The following is a 17,047-nucleotide window of genomic DNA, read 5'->3' as shown; positions in this document are numbered from 1 at the left end:
TTTTTATTTTTATTTTTATTTTTATTTTTATTTTTATTTTTATTTTTATTTTATTTTTATTTTTTCTGTTAGAAGAAAAAAATGGTCTTCAAATCATGCACCACTTTTCCCCCTTGTGTGAAGTAAAAGAAACAAACTTTCCTCTAAGAAAAAGATACTAAACCCTAATGCTATTTAACCCAACTTCCCCTATTGCACACACACAAAAATGCTATTGCCACCCACGCCTCTGGAGAATATTTTATAAAAGATGTCCTGTCTTAAAACTAAGAGCATTTTAATCTTTTTTTTTTTGTTTGTTTTCTGTTTTGTTCTTGATTTCTTTGCTTATATTTGGCTTGATTTGGCCATGATTTCCAAGATGGAAATCTAGTTGGCTAATGAAGATGCATTTACAGAGAAATGCATCAATGTATCTTTTCCTTTGCACACAAGATCTTTAAAACAACCAGTAAAAAAGTTACAACCTCTCTCTTGTATCATATGCAAGATTTCAGATGCATATTTATTTATTTTTCCGAAACATGATACCCAACTGAGGCTAAAAATTGCAATCCTCTTAGTACGTGTTCCTTCCCTAAAGATTTCCCCTGTCCTGACTTCTTTAAGTGGGCCATATTTTTTTGTCTTATCCTGCTAGATTTCACAGGCCACTGCTAACATTCTTTTCATGAGAAAATGGTTTACCTCTGGGCTTCTCTGCTTCAGTCTTTGGAAGAGGTGTTTTCAGACCAGAAAATTCGTATTGCTCAAAGCAGAAAGCTGCCACTTGGCTGTGTAATCTCTACATCTTCTTTGGTGGCGGTGGGAAGGGGTGGGCTATCGTGTGGGGTGTACCTGTGTGCTCAACAGTCAGCCCCAGCTTTATCTGCACTAATGCTGTTGTTCTGGAGAGGCAAAAGTTCAAAAAGTTATCACAATACCTTCACAATGAGTCTTTTGTAAACTGAAAATAGCATGTACACACCAGAGGATACTAAGGATACTGTATGCTTTAGAACAGCTGGTGAGACTTACTCTCCCTATAAGAATTTTGCTGGTTTTAGCAGCATTTCAGGGCCATATAATTCCTCAGAAACATAAGCTTAAGAATGGACACATAGAAAAATAGGGTGGTGTTTTATAAATGGAGTGGGTTTAGAGTTTGTCTTCAGCTGACATTGTACATCCTTGCTTTTACTACATACTGCTCACAAAACCTGAATAACATTTTGGCTATAAATTTTTTATGGACTCCGAACTACTTGATTTTGGACATAGTCTACTTTGTTTTGAATCTGTTCTAGCTCTTTTGAAATCAATGGCAAAATTCCTACTAAAATAGATGATGCATGTTCATATGAAGAGGAAGTTGTATAAGCATTCTACATTCATTCTATATTGTAAAATGTCACTTAAGTATTCTCTATTTCATCACTTGAAGCAATTTTCTTCACAAATCTGGAAAAATTCCTCCTCATAAGTTAAAAATAAAACTGGTGTGAATTGTACTTTTCTAAAGAAAAGAGAGAAGTTAAAAAGCATCCCCTTACAAGGGTGTATGTGCGTGCTTGTTTGTATCTTGGAAAGGACTTTATTTTTATGCCTCCTTTATCTCAGCAAACTGTCCAGCGTGGGATGAAAACATTGTCATATGCACAGAAGACGTAAGGAAAATGCATCCAACTGGCCTGCGTTTTCTCATCTGTTACAGATTTAAGATCTTTAGCTCCACAACATTTCAAATTCCTAAAAATCTGAAAACCAGAGAGCAAGAACTGTGCACAGAAGAAAATCTCTTTTCATCACATTGGGATTATTTTTCTATCCCAGGTGTTTGAGCCTGGGCTTTCTCTTAGTCTAATTGATAACTGGTGGGCTCCTCCCCTTATCCTGCTGACTTTTGTGCCTTCCCTTCCCGGGTGACTACTGTTTCACTTTTCTACCTCATTCACTTATGGTTGACCTGGAGCTCCCGGGTTAAGCTTCCCCACTGGTATTCAACCTTGGACCTTATTATTGTTCTACTCGTCTGACCCCCGATACAGTAAATTCTAACAAGGTGATCTGAAAAAAATCACTCATTTTTTTTCTGTGTGGTTTCATGGCTCGTCTTTTTACCGCTCTTGGCTGATGTTCTTTTCTCCACTGCAGACCACCAAGTGCTCTGCTTTAGTTTGTCAATTTATAGTGCTGTCATGGTTTCAAATGCTGTGACCATTGTGTAGAATATACTCTCCTGACCTCTGAGGCAACTTTCTGTATTTCCATTGTTAACTCATTAGGGTTTGGAAGAACAGCTGAAAAGAGAATGGCATTTTTCCCACAATTGCTTCCAATGAGCTGCTTGAAAAGTCACTGCTATCCAGGATTAAGAGAAATGAAGAGGATGCAGCTAAAAATTAGATCCACTTATTTTGCATCCTTGATCAAAAGAAACAAACAAAAACCCTCAATTCAGAATGACACTGATGACTTTCTTTATCAATTTGCTGCCAGGACTCAAGAGAGAAAACATTACTAAGGCTAGCAACAAAAATATAAACTGATTTGTGTAATTCAAACTTGCCAAAGTATGCAAAAAATCTAGACAAAATATATTCTTTAACATAATTTTTGTCTTTCAATATGCTTACTGTCCACTGGCAAAATTTTTTTTGCAATGGTCTTTTGTCTTTGGATCCTGGACCTGGACCTGACTTTTCCCACTCAAATTTTTCTTATAAATTCTGTTTCAAATTGGAAAGAGGGAGGACGTGTAATAGAGAAGTGAATGGTGGGTATCACAAGATTTTATCCTGAAGCCACATACCTCTTTATAGGATAACAGGGCAACTTAACCAAGTTTATTAAAAAAGAAAAAAAAATTTCTCCTTGACTTCCTTCTTTTCGACTTAAGTAGAGAAATCATCTTTGTTCACTGACTAAATAAAGAGAGGTCCTTCTATCATTTAGGGATAGATTTACAGCATTAGTAAGGAGTTCATAACTTTCATACTTTGAATTTTCTGATTACTGCACGGTGTCTTATTTCTGAAGTTTCTCCCCTTAATGAAGACTGAATGACAAGTTTCTGAATAGCAAAAAAAGCTGTCCTATAATTTTGACATGCAAAATAATTTAGTGTGGCTTAGAATAGTTGTAAACCTATAAGTTCTAGTTAAATGTGCATTTTTTTTTAAACAAAGCATCTTGTATAATTTTTCTATGTTTGTCCAGTGTCACCAGTGTTTAGCTTTAACACATTTTTTTTTTTTTAAAACATCAAAAGGAAAAAAATAATATTTTCAATCTCATGGGAAATACACTGAGCTTGTAAGAAAATACTTTGTTTTGAGAGAATACTTACCACAGTGTTCTCCCAGGTAATGCTAAACTGAAATATCTAAATGTATCCTTTGTTTTTGTGTCTAAGATAAGTAATAACAACTTACTACTTCTATAGGAACTCATCTTCAAGAGTTTCTGAGTACTTTGTAAACACTGATTTAAATGCTGTACTTTCTCTTAAGAAGAGAGTGACTTGAGTATATCTCTAATAATTTAAACAAGCACAATATGGTAATGACATTTTTCCTCTTGATGCATGTAATACTCTTTTGAAAGATGGGTAAACTGAGGCATGGACCAACCATTGCCTTATCCAAAGCCAGTACAAATGATTTAAATGGTATCTGGTATTTTTTCTTCTGCCCTCTAAATTACTTAACTCTTCAATTGTTTTTGATAATTTGTCATTTAACAGTTTTGTTAAGTAAAAGTCCATCAACTAGAAAAACTTTCTTTTAAGATCTGTCTATAAATGTTATTAACTTAACATTTAAGTAAATTAAAAAAAAAAAATAGAAGTCAGTAACTATTTTAACAGAATTAAAATGATAGTGTGAAGTGGAAAGAGTAAAATTGCGGAGTCTTGATCTTACCTAAAAACAGTGGATGAATTTGATTGATTATCTATATCAAACACTGTTAGAATGTTTGCCTTAATAAAAAAGTAAAGCCCACACTATATAGCTTGAATAATACATTTTTCTAATATAATATTATTGCTGCCAGATTTTGCAAAGGTGCAGAGTATTTCTTTTCTGAAGAAGTAAGGAGCTCTCAAATTACATTGTTCCACTTAAAAATACATACATTTGCAGAATCAGAAAGTAATTTATATTAGTGGTAGTATATGTAATTGTTAAAAAAAAAAAAAAAGAAAAAAGTCCACCCAAAAACTTAGCTAATTTTGTTGCTGTTCTTCTTCTAAATCATTGTTTTTAACAGATGGTTTGTCATTACTACTGTCTGTACTTCAACAAAACTTTATAACCTTGGAAGTTTTTGCTTCATTTTGTTTTGCTTGTTTGCTTTGTTCCTAACAGTTTTTGTAGTGCACTGTTTGTATTTTAAAAGTTTATGTGGATTACTTTCTCAGTGCTTTGAATCTCCGTTAACTTCTTGTCTCTTACGGTACTGGCATAGTAAAACTCTGCTTGATCTGGACCGAAACGTATTTTGATTGTAAATAGAAAGTCTTCTTTTATGAGGATGTTCACTTCACATCTTGAGCAGTGTAATTTTTATACAGGTCTCAGCAATCAATAAAAAAGCCACAGGAGGAATGATTTATCTTGTTGGTTACAGAGACTGTCACCGAGAGAAATTGTAAAAGATCAATTTACACAATCTAGTGTGAGAATGTTATTGATATAACATGGCTGATCAGTTTCTGGTAGTCTATGGGCAGATGCCGAGGAGAGAGCCCTGCCCTCCGTTAGGGCCACTCACCAAGATCTTAATAGACTCACTGGTCCATAAAATGGACACGAAGCCAATGGATAGCAAGATGCTGCGTGCTCATGGTATGCTGGCTGGCCTGCAGGAAAATGGATTGGCTGAGCTCCGATTAGTTAGTTAAGCAGTGTCATGCATCCTCCTTTTTTTTTTTTTTCTTCTCTCTTTTTTTTTCCTCCTGCTGTGAGAACTGTTCACTTGGAGACTCACTGCTTTAATTACAAAGGGCCCTTTTAACTACAGGTCACAGGAGTTGGCTCACTTGACAGGAAATAAGGAAACAAGCTACCTTCCTGGAAAAAAAAAAATTAAACTTCCACTCCTCAAATTAGTTAAATGAAGCTTATCAGCACTTGTTAGTTGATCCTTTGACAGTCTGTTAATTGCAGCTGCTACATTAAGTTATGTTATAACCAGCAGGACATATGATTAAAAAATAAATAAATCTACGATATGCCACATGGCATGTGTTGGTGGAGAAAACAAAGTAAGAACGTTGTTAATCTTTTGCTTAAAATATCGCAGCACAAAAGACATTTACAAGCCATTTTTTCTCTTTATTCTGTGGAATTAAATTGTATTATAACTGAAGGTGCTTCTTTGGATCAGAAAACAGCTTCTCTATAAAATGAGGTTACAAAGGTTCACATTGTATCTTTTTAAGAAGATGCAACATAGGCTACTCTGGAAATGTAAGCAGTCTGTACCAATGATGTTCATATAAACAACTTCAGACATGCTGTTCATTACATGTATTCTTCATTGTGTTATTTTATTTACTGACAGCCATTTCTCACTGCTACTACTGGAGGGAAAGAAAAGAACATTAGCAGCATTAAGAAACCCCACAGCAGTTGTTTCTTACTTGTAGGAAGTGACTCTACTGTAAAACTGCTAGCAAAATAAAGGATCCAAAGGCACATCAAGGGGAAAAAACTGTTTTCATGTGTTTAACCTGTTAATTATAGTAATCTACGCTACAGTATAAGTATTGTAACCTGGAATGGGAAATGGGTGTTTGAAAGAATGAGCTGACTAAGACAAAAATGATTAAATCCACACTTGAATGGACGATTTTCATATGTAATTTGAGCTACAAATTCTGAAGTTGTTTCATTTTCACATTTCCATACTCATTGGCACGTATCAAAGTGAAAGACCAGCTGAAATGAATGTTTTCTTACCTTCATCTACTGGAGCGTTTTAAATACTTCTCAAAGTCTGAAGGACATGTTCATCTGGTCCCATAATACGTGTTTTAAAGAGGTGTTTCTTGCTTAATATGAAGGCGGGTTATGAAAGTTTGAACATCCCAACTATATTGCTTCTTTCATCTACAGAAGAATGCATATAAATGCAATGTTACTTACATACTCCTGCATATTCGAAGTTCCTATTAATTATCATAGTCTTTCCACATAATGAGACTACTCAACGGACCTCTCACCACATTCATAATATGTGTACTAAGCAGACAAATGTGCCACATGAACCCCTCCAGATCCTTCAGGTCTGAAAGTCAAATTCTTTGTTCTGAAAATGGAAGTAGTGCAGATGTTGTCCCTCTTCCAGTATCATCCTGCACTCAGAATAGTAAAGAAATAAAAGCTACAGAAATATACCTTGACCAGATCTTGTGAGTCCCAAACAAAAGGGTGGGTGGTGAGAAAAGATGGAAGTGTCCAAATGGAGATGACAAGAAATAGAAGGAACAGAGATTAGGGAAAAAGGAAGCGAAAAGAAAACTTCTCAATGTTTTCTTCATATGCTGAAATGTTTGATTTGATGCTACACATACATGCTAGCAACCTTCCAAGGACACAGACTTCTGGAGTGAGAGTACTAGTCTGGTTCAGCTCTGAGGTTTGCTCCTTTCTACCTTCCATAAGGTGAAATTTCCATGTCTGGGGATGAATAATGATGCAAGCATGGTCACAGCACCTGCTGAGCTTTACCAGACCTCCCCTCTTACTCATCTTTGACCAGGTTCCAAGTCAAACTTTGGTCACAAATAGATGTTAACTAATTTTTCAAGTGGGGGTGTTTAAAGGAAGAGTAACTTTCTCTCTGCAGCTGCCAGGCTATTCACTGCCTGAGGCAGACATCAGTCACTAAACATCCATGCTCCTCCTCTGCCCTTTTCATGACTGGATCTTCCAGCCACTCAGTAGTACAGCCTTTTCCTGTATCACATACAAGGGTGCTACCCGTGGAGAATGAGCCTAGACTCTTTGCCACCCAGCTGCCTCTGGCACAACGACATTCTCCCTTTCTGCTTGAATTCCCTTCTCATTTTCTTTCTCTTCTTTCAGGGCTGCTACCAGATGTGCACCATATTCCCTGTCTCAAAGCTAGAAAATTCCAGTGATTATTCCCAAATTAAAGGCTACTCAAATTGCGAGTTGTGAGGAAGCTCCTCATGAGGATTTGCACTGATTCACTGTAGGGGCAGGTGGTCACAACATGCCATATTCAGGCCATTAAAGCCTTTCTATTATGGAAAATCCCTCTGACCTTTTGTTTTGAGAATCTCTCACATTTCTGTTGTTTGTAGAAGGCATTTGATATTCATTATAGGAAATCCCCTTGGGCTACGGAATTGTCCTCTGTCCCATGAAATTCCGCTTAGGATGCAAAGTAACAAAAACTGCCATTAGACTTCTCTTGTTTGTATCTCTTGGGTGAACATCAGTGGGTTCCAGGCTCCAGGTCAGGCTCGCTCTGGTATGGCCAGGACCAAGAGACACAATGGTGCCCTGGGTCAACTGAAGCCATGGAAATGAAAAGGTGGGTAAAGAAGAGCACAAGTAGGACCTTACTGCACTTAAGCTCTTGCATTATTTAAATTCTTAAGCGACCATCTTCAATCTCCAAACTATCTCCCTGAAGTCTTTCTTTAGCTTGGGGAGTAGGAATGAGGCAAGCTCAGTTAACATGTGTGTTTTTACAGCTAAAGTTCTTAGTAACTCTTGCAGTACCAATGTAACCTGCATTGTAGAACATGCAACTAAGATAGCAGAAATACAGAAAAGAAGAGTGCTAAAATAATGTGCAACAAAGTCAACATTAAATCAGCTTTTCTAACACTGCAGTAGATAGTACTTGAGAGTTAGGAGATGCCTCTGAACTTTGATTCACTCGCCTTAATGTTAACACACTGTGGTGCAAATGTATGTTACATGCGGTCATGCTGCATTTTCCCACTGGCTGTCTACATCAGTACTGTAAGTAGATGTATCAGGAGAAGAGCAAGTTAGCATGTAGAATTAAAATGTTGATATTTTAGACCTAAATGCTTGATTTTACAGTCCAAGCAATAACTTTAACTGAAGAGTTTTGAGCATGAATGATCATAGGCTGTTGTATTCGGAAACAACATGTTATCTACTGAAGTCAATCTCGATTCATGAGTATAATTCTTTGGTTAAATAATTTGTACAATTTAAGAATTTCAAATAACTACATAGAACCTGTGATTGTGACAATCCTTACTTTTAGTGTGGCTTGTGAACCCAGTCACTGAAGGTATTCTGCACTCATTTTATTACTTGCACACAGAGATCCTGCTGAGGACTTTATGGAAGGAGCTGGAACATTCATATTCATTGTGTAAGTATGGACCTACAATGCTTGCTGTGCTCAAGCATCAATTTTATCTGGGTCTCAGAGTCATCTGATTCTTGAGAAGACCACACACATAGAATCATAGTCAATAGAATCATAGTTAGCTTTGACCTAAGAATTTCGTAACAAGAGATGGATGAGGAATAAATTTTTATTTTAGAAGCATCTCATGCTATGGATTTATACCAATTCAGAAAGAAATCGTATTTTGCTTTTGGAATTCCTCACAACTTAAAAATTTTGGAGTTTTTTAAACCTTTACAGGGCCTTCTGAAATGAAGTATGCTCTTAGGAACTTAGCTGATGAGTAAAGTTGAGGTGATTCCTTCTAGCTTCACTTCAGCTCACTGCTGAATAGCAGCAGTTCAAAGTCTCACGCACATACCTTTAAACATTTTTAACCTAATGTAGAAATTTTTACCTCAATGCAGTACAAAGCTCCTTGTCTCTATACTTGAACAAATAGACAAGGCTCTCCAGTCCTTTGTTTTGGTAGCTTTCTAGGGATGTTACTGGTAATACAAAAATGTGAATTGAGTTTTTAATGATTAGATGCATTTTGAAAGATTTCCAGCTGAGATGGTCTTCTGCAGCGTGGAGAGGCACTGAGCACTGCACCACGCCTTGCAGTAACATGCCTCCTCCTCCTTGCTATTTGCTTCCAGCAGTGAGAGGGCTAAAGATGTACTGCAAAGCCCCAGCCACTCCGACACTCAGCAGCACATGTCAGCATGGCATTTGATGTATAAACTGAGGCTCTGGTGATTACCCCAACTCTTACTGCCAATTAAAAAGACAAACAGCCAGAGACACTGGCACTAGGGCAGAGGCTCAGAAGCCATGCTGCTCAGAGGATGGCTTAGCCTCTCTGTGGATATAAACAGGGCAGAAATCAATTTTACTAATTGCAGTGGATACCATGAGATCTGTATCACCACTCTTTTGGAAATAAAATGCCGGTAATGAAACCAGCTGAAATGAAGATGTTACCAACTTCTGACACTTATGAATAACACACACATGAACAGCAGCGTCTCAGATGGAATTTAGGATGTTGGTCAGTAACTACTGCTGAAATCTTCTGCTCTCTTTAATTCCCCATACAATTCCAATGGCAAAAGCAATTGCCAAAGTGAATTCACATTCTTACGCATCATGTTCACATGCTTTTGTGTGTTACTTCTGTTGTATGTTATTGCTGGTGGAGCTGCATGAGATTTACCTAACTGAAGGTAAGCTTGTCTGTGGTGTTCACTTTAATACAAAATGCATTATATCCCAGAATTGTATTTTGTCTTCCAGCAAGGAGCCCAAGTCAATAACTTGTAGAAGACTGCATTTGTGTTACCTCAAAACACACAGTAGCATCCTTCTGAGTCGTCTTTATGGACTTACATTTCACCAGAAATATGAACATTCAAGGTTGCTGATGACATATGGTATATATGGTCTTGGTGTTGATGAGGCAACTCTCGGTTGTAATGTTCTACTGGTATTGCAGATAAAATGTTATGACATTCTTGTCCTCACACTTCTTTTTCTTCCAGTTTATACACTTTTTAAAAAAATAACACAGGTCTTATCTTTCATTGTCTAAATTAATATTTATCTTTCATTCAGAGAGCTTGTCAGAATTTGACACTAACTTTTACGCCCTTCTGATCAAAAAGTTCTACCCTAGAAAACGTAGTTATTTTGGCTGGATTGTTGGGGTTTGAGCTGTTTTTGGTATTAAATTCATTTCTCTCTAGAAAGTATCTTTTCTAACACTCCTGGCTGTACACAGCCAGAGCTTACAAGGTGCACCAAAACTGAAATATCAAAGAGAACTGTTGAAATGAGATGCTTGTGAAATGTGTGGAATTATCTGCTATTAACCCATTTGGAATCCTGTGATGAGCAAACTGTGATTTTCAATGTGTCATTACATTGTTGCATCAATGGGTTGTTCAACAGTTCAGTTTAGAAAATAGTCAAGAAATAATCATTATAAGAGGTAATCCTTCCCATTTGGTTCAAATAAATCTGTTCCAACATTAAGCAGACGTGATCATGGATCTCATGAGGTTTCAGTGCTTTGTTTGCATTTACTTGACAGTATTTACTGCTGATTTTGTTGTCAGGTGTTTTATTTTTGATAAGGCATCTTGAAGTCTGCTTTCTAATTATGTAGAGAAGCATGAGGGATAATGGCTACCATTTCTGATTTTCATGCTTTCAGCCATACAATGTTGTTCTTCATAAAGAATCTAAGTAAGATGGTTGTTTTGCTATTATGTATGATACTACAATATTTTTATGCTCTGGATGATTCTAACTATTCTGGTGGTTACTCAACTGGAATCATTCCCTTCTAGTGATTAAAAGGTAGATCTATTTTGAGGTTTTCGTTCACAGTTTTTAGATTTACTGTGGAAAATGATTAACAGTATTCTGGAATTACCTTTGTATTGTGTCTTCTTTTGCTGTTCAACAGACAGACGGTCTTGAAAACCTGCCTGGTAGAAGAACCTCCTTATCAAGCATGTTAAATATGTGAATGTACTCAACAATTCCATTCTTAACCATATAGTTATTTTTTCCTCTATTTTTCCACTGTTCTAAAAAGAATTCTGTGACTCTATTTCCAAAAGTCACAATGGCTCAGCACCCTCTATTTGAGCTTGATTGGCTTTTGCTCCAATGCTTGTTTAGTAAGAACTGCTTGTTGATAAAAACAATTACAAGACTCACTTTTTTCCCAGCTGAACATAGTTCCACTATTTTGTGACTGAAATTTTTGCTATTGGGCAATCAGTTTGCAGAAGCTTGTACTTGTATTTTAGGTTCTCAACTTACAATATTTCAGTACTGATTATGAGGTGATTTGTCTTCTAGTTAATCAGTTCTAGTAACTGCAATGATTCTATTTTGCACATACTGGCTTCTTCCTCTGTAACTGAGATAAGCATCCAATTGTTTTGGATAGAAGACTGAATTTCAAAGTTCCATATGAAGAAAAGCATGTAGAGTTTTCTAGCAGGTGAATACATGATGGTGCATATGCACTGGAAGATACTGCTAGCAATCATTAAGGATAAGGAATTAGCTAGCAGTAGTTTGTGTTATGCTGTAGGTGGGAAGAATAAGTCTATTGAAGTATGAAAAAGGCAGTGGAATCAGCTCAGTTTGCAGCTGCCTATGTGCCAGAGGTTATGATAAGGTGGGTGAAAGAGGAGGAAGAATAGTAATGGAGGAAGTACAAAAAGAAGAAAGGCAGGAGTGGAGGCTAGAAAGGAGAGTAGAGTGTAATAAAGAAAAGAAAAAAAAAATACAAGGAAAGTAAAAGAGGAGGAGAAAAGGCAGTGCTTGTAGTGGGACTTCCTGTAGCTTCCGTCCATGTTCAAAGAAAGTGCATATAAGATGGCAACCAGTGTTTCTAGGAGACCAACTGAAGTCAACAAGGCAAAGTACACTGTTAGATGGAACTGAACACTACTCTTCAACAATGAAAGCATGCCTATGTATCATGGTTATGAGTTTGTCTGAGAACAACGATGAAGAACAGCCTACTTCAATTTAGTGCAAACCAAACATTAGACATCAGACAAAGTATGTCAACAGGAATAAAAATGGAAAAAAAAAAAAAAAGAAAAAAAAAAGAAAAAAAAAAAAGACACAAGAAATTTCCCATGCAAAATGTCACATCCTTCCACGATATTCTTAAAGAAGAAAAACACTGAAGTATTTTGTTACCATTTTGAAAGCTGTCTACTCCTCACTCATTTCCTGTGTGAACAGTTAGTGCGCAGTACATACAAAGCAGCCCAATTCACTCATCCTGTTCCAAACGGACGAAGTGACCATGAAGATACATGCTAAGTGTGTTTATTTGGGAAGCTGAAACAGCGTGGCTGTAAAATCTTAGCCTAGCTTCCTGCATAGTCTCTTTCTTGCCCAAGAAGGCAATCCCCTCGCAACATAAATTACCAAGAGTTGGCCTCCCTGTGTGGGTGCTAATGGAGTGTAGGTGCAACTGTTTGAAGAACAGTCTTAACATAATGAAAAAATGCAGGTGTTTGAATTGCTAAAGTACTCACAGAGGAGCTACACCTGCCAAGAATAGGCATAGGTACATGAACACATAATTTGTGGCTGCACGAACGGATATCCAATAGAGACCCTTTTAATAATTTACCACTGAGTCTGTGCAATAGAGTGTCTTAAACTGGGAATAGCGTCCAAGCATGAAACAGCAAAAAGAAACAATTTGCTGCTCAAGAAAGGCTCGTTTACTATGAAGACAACTTTGCTCTTACTGATTTGCTCCTGCTCACTATTTGCAGATTGTGTGTAAGGGGAGGTTGCCGGGTGAGTAGTCCAGTTTTCAAAAATTTAGCTAAGGACATCTGTAATTTTAAAAGAGTCAATTACATATTCACCATGAAATTCAGGAGCAGGGGTGCAATTTTTCCAGAGGCATCTACCTCCTCAGTGCTTCTTTGAGCTTACTGTGGTATTCCAGGCCATCACTTCTTGGCTTACTGACAATAGGGTAAAGAGGCCGTATCTTTGTAGAAACTGTAAGAAAATACATAGATTTTATCTTCTGTGGTGCTGGTTCTAGTTCAGCTTAGGATGGGGGTGAAAGAGAATTGTTTTTCTTGAATGACAGCCATTCAGTATTTTAAATGAAGTGAATTTCTTAGTCTCAGATGAATGTATAGAGAAGGGAGTGCACCACAATGCCCTCAGGTTGTACTTCTTGGCAGTAATGCCTGAAGAGGTGTGGAACAGCAGCAACTCCACCAAACATGAGCACAGATCCTCATCTGTGACTCAGGGCGTAGAACAATCGGCAGTTTTGCCTGGAAATAGATGGTTTGTGCACAAACAGATACCCAGATATTCAGCTTTTGGGGGTTGTTGCTGGTTTTTTTTTTTTTTTTTTAATTTTTACTTTTCCTTTTTTCATAGGTAGTAAGTATATTTATTTTCTGTCATCTATGTTCGCTTTCCTCTTGTGAAACAGCAGTGTAGCTGTTAGTTACATTTTGGCAGTCCCAATAGAATCAGCACCTTCATTCATAAGTGGTGATTACTGTCCTGGGGAAATGAGACCAACTTCAATTTGTGGACATTAAGATCTGGTAACAGTGACTGAAGCAAAGTTTAAGAACTGTGTTTTTGAAAATATGTGATAGAGGGTATCTTATTTTGGTCTTAGCTTTGAAAGCAGTGCAATGAAATTACTCCATTTGGAAACAAAAATTGCCTAATGATGTTTTTATCTCAAAATAAATCTTATGTTAATAAGGATCACTGGTACTGTCATTAGAAAGGCCAAAACATTCTAGCTTCCGCTGCTGAAAAGAAGAAAAAAATTAAAACAACAAGAGAATTTAAAGTTCTTTTTGGAAAGAAAAGAGAAGAAGGAGCAGGAGGAGGAGGGGGAGAAACAAAAGAGAAACTCTGTCTTTCAGTTCCAATAGTTCTTGATGTTTAAAATCTCTGAAGTTTTCTTATGTGTTATGAAAAGCTACAAATTTATCTTTTGCCATTTTCCCAAGGGAAGCTGACCCAAATCCACCAGCAGCAGTTGAAAAGGTTTTTCCAAGCTTTATCAAATGGCCCCAACAGAGACCAGCTTAAAATTAAAAGCTTCCCCTACCAGAGGGAATATATGTGACTTTAATAACTGAAATGTGTTTTTACTTTCTATTACAGGGGTCAAAAGGTTTCTAAACAAACCAAATTTATCAATTATTTAGAGCTGATTTCTTCTGAAGTGGTATTTCTAAGATATTATTTGGTGGATAAATTCAATGTTCTAAGGCCAGCAGCAGCATTTTATTCATAACAAATTTCTCCTAAACTGAATTTGCTGGGGCAACTTAATTTCCACTATCGTGTTTGCACTGTAGAAATATCAACTGAAGTGTTATAGGGCCTAACTAGTGGGCTTTTCAAAGAGAAATTCCATATAAGCATGCTTATTCAGCACCACCCTGCTTGCCATTTATTGCTTAAGAAATGAACTGGTTCACTGTGTCTGCAGTAGAATTCCTTCAGCTGCTGAAATATCCTTAAAAATCACAAGGCACCTTTAAAGTCAGGAAACAATATCTTAAACCACATTGTCACTCTCAGAGCAAAAGACAATAAGGTAACTGTCAGAAGTTTGGTTAAAGACATTTGAAAGTGAAAGACACACATGCATAGACGCACACATTTCCTTAGCTTTTTCTGAGAAATGAACACTTTGTTCAGGTTGTTGCGGAAGGGAATTAGCAGAAAATTTAGAAAGGGGCCATTCTTAATACCTAATAGGGTCCACTGACCATGTAAATACTCTGTTTGTTATACATTAGCTAAACATACATTGGGTTTCTGCCTAAAGTCTGCCATTTGGTGCAAGCAGAAGACGTTACGGAACAGTTCATAAATTCATGTGGAGCCTTGTTAAATGAAACCAACCATCCAAGAGCTGACATTTTGCCATCTTTAAAATAGGTGCCTCTCTTGCAGTAAAACTTCAGGTTTATTTGTGCAAGCAAATGTGAAGTAGTAATGCAATCAAGGTGTTACGGAGATTTTTTTAGAGAGAAATAATCTGACTATTAATAAATAAAAATGTCTTGAATAGGTTCTCCTTATTTATACTTGAAAAAAAATCTTATTAAAAAGCTGTGTCAGGGAAGAGTGAAATTTCATTCTGGGACCAGTGAAAATGTTCTCTTTTTCTTAGCAATACATGCTTTCAGAAATAAGAATTATTACTGTAACTGAAGAACAAGCAGGTGAAAGCTATTCCTCTGTCTTCTGTCTCTCTTTCCCCTTGGGGGGAAAAAATTCTGCACAAGCACAAGGGATTGGCTGGAAGGACCAAAGTGAGCTGGATTTGATTGAGGCTGGGCTAGTGGGGTGATCGAGGACTCTTCCCTAGAGGATTGACTCTGCTTCTATTTCATCTCTGGCTAAAATTGCTGAAATTTTGAGATGGTTTTAAGAAGGCTGTCAGATGAGGGCTTTCTGTTTGTTCTGGGGACTCTGTGCCCTGAAAACGACAGACTGAATCTTGAGTTGAATGATACATTAAGACTGATCACTTCTGAGTGCAAGGTAAAGTGATGGAATGGGTTACTGGAGCTTTGGGCCATTGTTTGGAAGAAACTGCAAGGAGATCGCTCTGCCTTAAATTAGCAGCCAATCCACGTTTGTGTGATCTTCCTCATTCCAAGATTAGGAGGCAGTCAAATTGGCATTTCATTTTTGGCTCACTGTTAGCAGCGACTGAAAGCTGTCCTACACTGGGCATGCGGTGTGGCTAGGATGAAATGAGCTGCTGGGCACCAAAATCAGTACGCTGCTGTCTTTCACACTAGCTACATTTGTTTCCGAGCCTTGTTTTGTACTGGTCTACCTTTTACCGTGTTCTGTGCCACAAGCAAAACAGAAGAAGGGAAGAGGAGGGTCTGCTTTGCAACTATGAAAAACAGCTATGAAAACGTAAATGCAATAACGAAGGAAGCCTGGCAGATTAGCATAAAAACTAGGGTTGCTGAAAGGAGTGCTTGTTCAAGGCTCTGGATGGTGGTACTACTTCAGATCACTCCTTGAATGTTTCGGACTCCCTTTGGGAGCATATGGTGAGAGGAGTCATTTGCATTTGTTCCTTGAGAGCCATGACTGCCTTAGGCGACCTTGACGTCAGGACGAAAAAAAACATGGAATTGTGTGCTAGGAGGAGCTCTGAAAAGTACTTGGAGATGTTCTGAGTGATCTGCAGTCATTTCCTTAAATTGTTTTTAGTGTCCTAGATACTACAGCAGTCTTGCAACCTGCGGTAAGACCAGGTGAGATTGGAAAACTTCAAGTGATGCCTTTGGCTCAGGAATGATATGCAACACAGAAGCAGGGAAATGAACTTGCTCTGTGTTTCCCTGCTTTGCTCCCACCCAGTGCAGCTGACAGTCTGGAAGTTCTGCTCAGCATGTGGAGCTACTTTCCTTGTGGGTGTGGGGGATATCAGCTCAGCTCGTATACATTCATGCGGCGTGACCCCGTGGTTTACTTTGCTTATGCTATTCCTTACAGTTTCCAGCACTGTAAGAGTAAAGAATTTATGAAATGAAGAAAAAAAAAAAGGAGAAAAAATGAAATGAAAGAAAATAAATGAACCTCCCACAAACTGAACAAGCAAAGGATTCCCTGACTAGAGACAAAACAGGGAATAGGCAGCATGAGGAAGTTGATCTTGAATTAATTAATTCACACACTCAGATCAGATATGCACAGCTTCCTACTTACACACCGTAAAACCAACTCCACACTTGGAAAAATATTTTGCTCCAGCTGAGGAACTGAACTCTTCCTGTAGAAGATATATTGCCACCAGGGCTTACAGTAGCATTTTTGCCCGCTTAGCCCTGATCGTTTACCTATCACATCTGTCAGATTCTTCAGAGGGGGAAAAAAAGACACACCACAACAGCTTGTCTCCTTCCAGGGCTCAGAACAAACCAGCTTGGGAAAAATATATATTAGTGCCCATATTTAAATTATTCAGTCAGTTTGTTCCTTCCTCTCAAGGAGGTAAGCTGGGGCTTTCCCCCTTCCTTCTTCCCCCTCTTCCTACTTTTTGTGAAGATTCTCACAGGATCATGGGTGAAACCTCAGGCGT

This window comes from Centrocercus urophasianus, unplaced genomic scaffold (assembly GCF_019232065.1).
Source record: "Centrocercus urophasianus isolate 14NV4802_14NV808 unplaced genomic scaffold, USGS_Curo_1.0 seq_12, whole genome shotgun sequence".
NCBI classification, from domain to species: Eukaryota; Metazoa; Chordata; class Aves; order Galliformes; family Phasianidae; genus Centrocercus; species Centrocercus urophasianus.
This window is presented reverse-complemented; position numbering follows the sequence as displayed.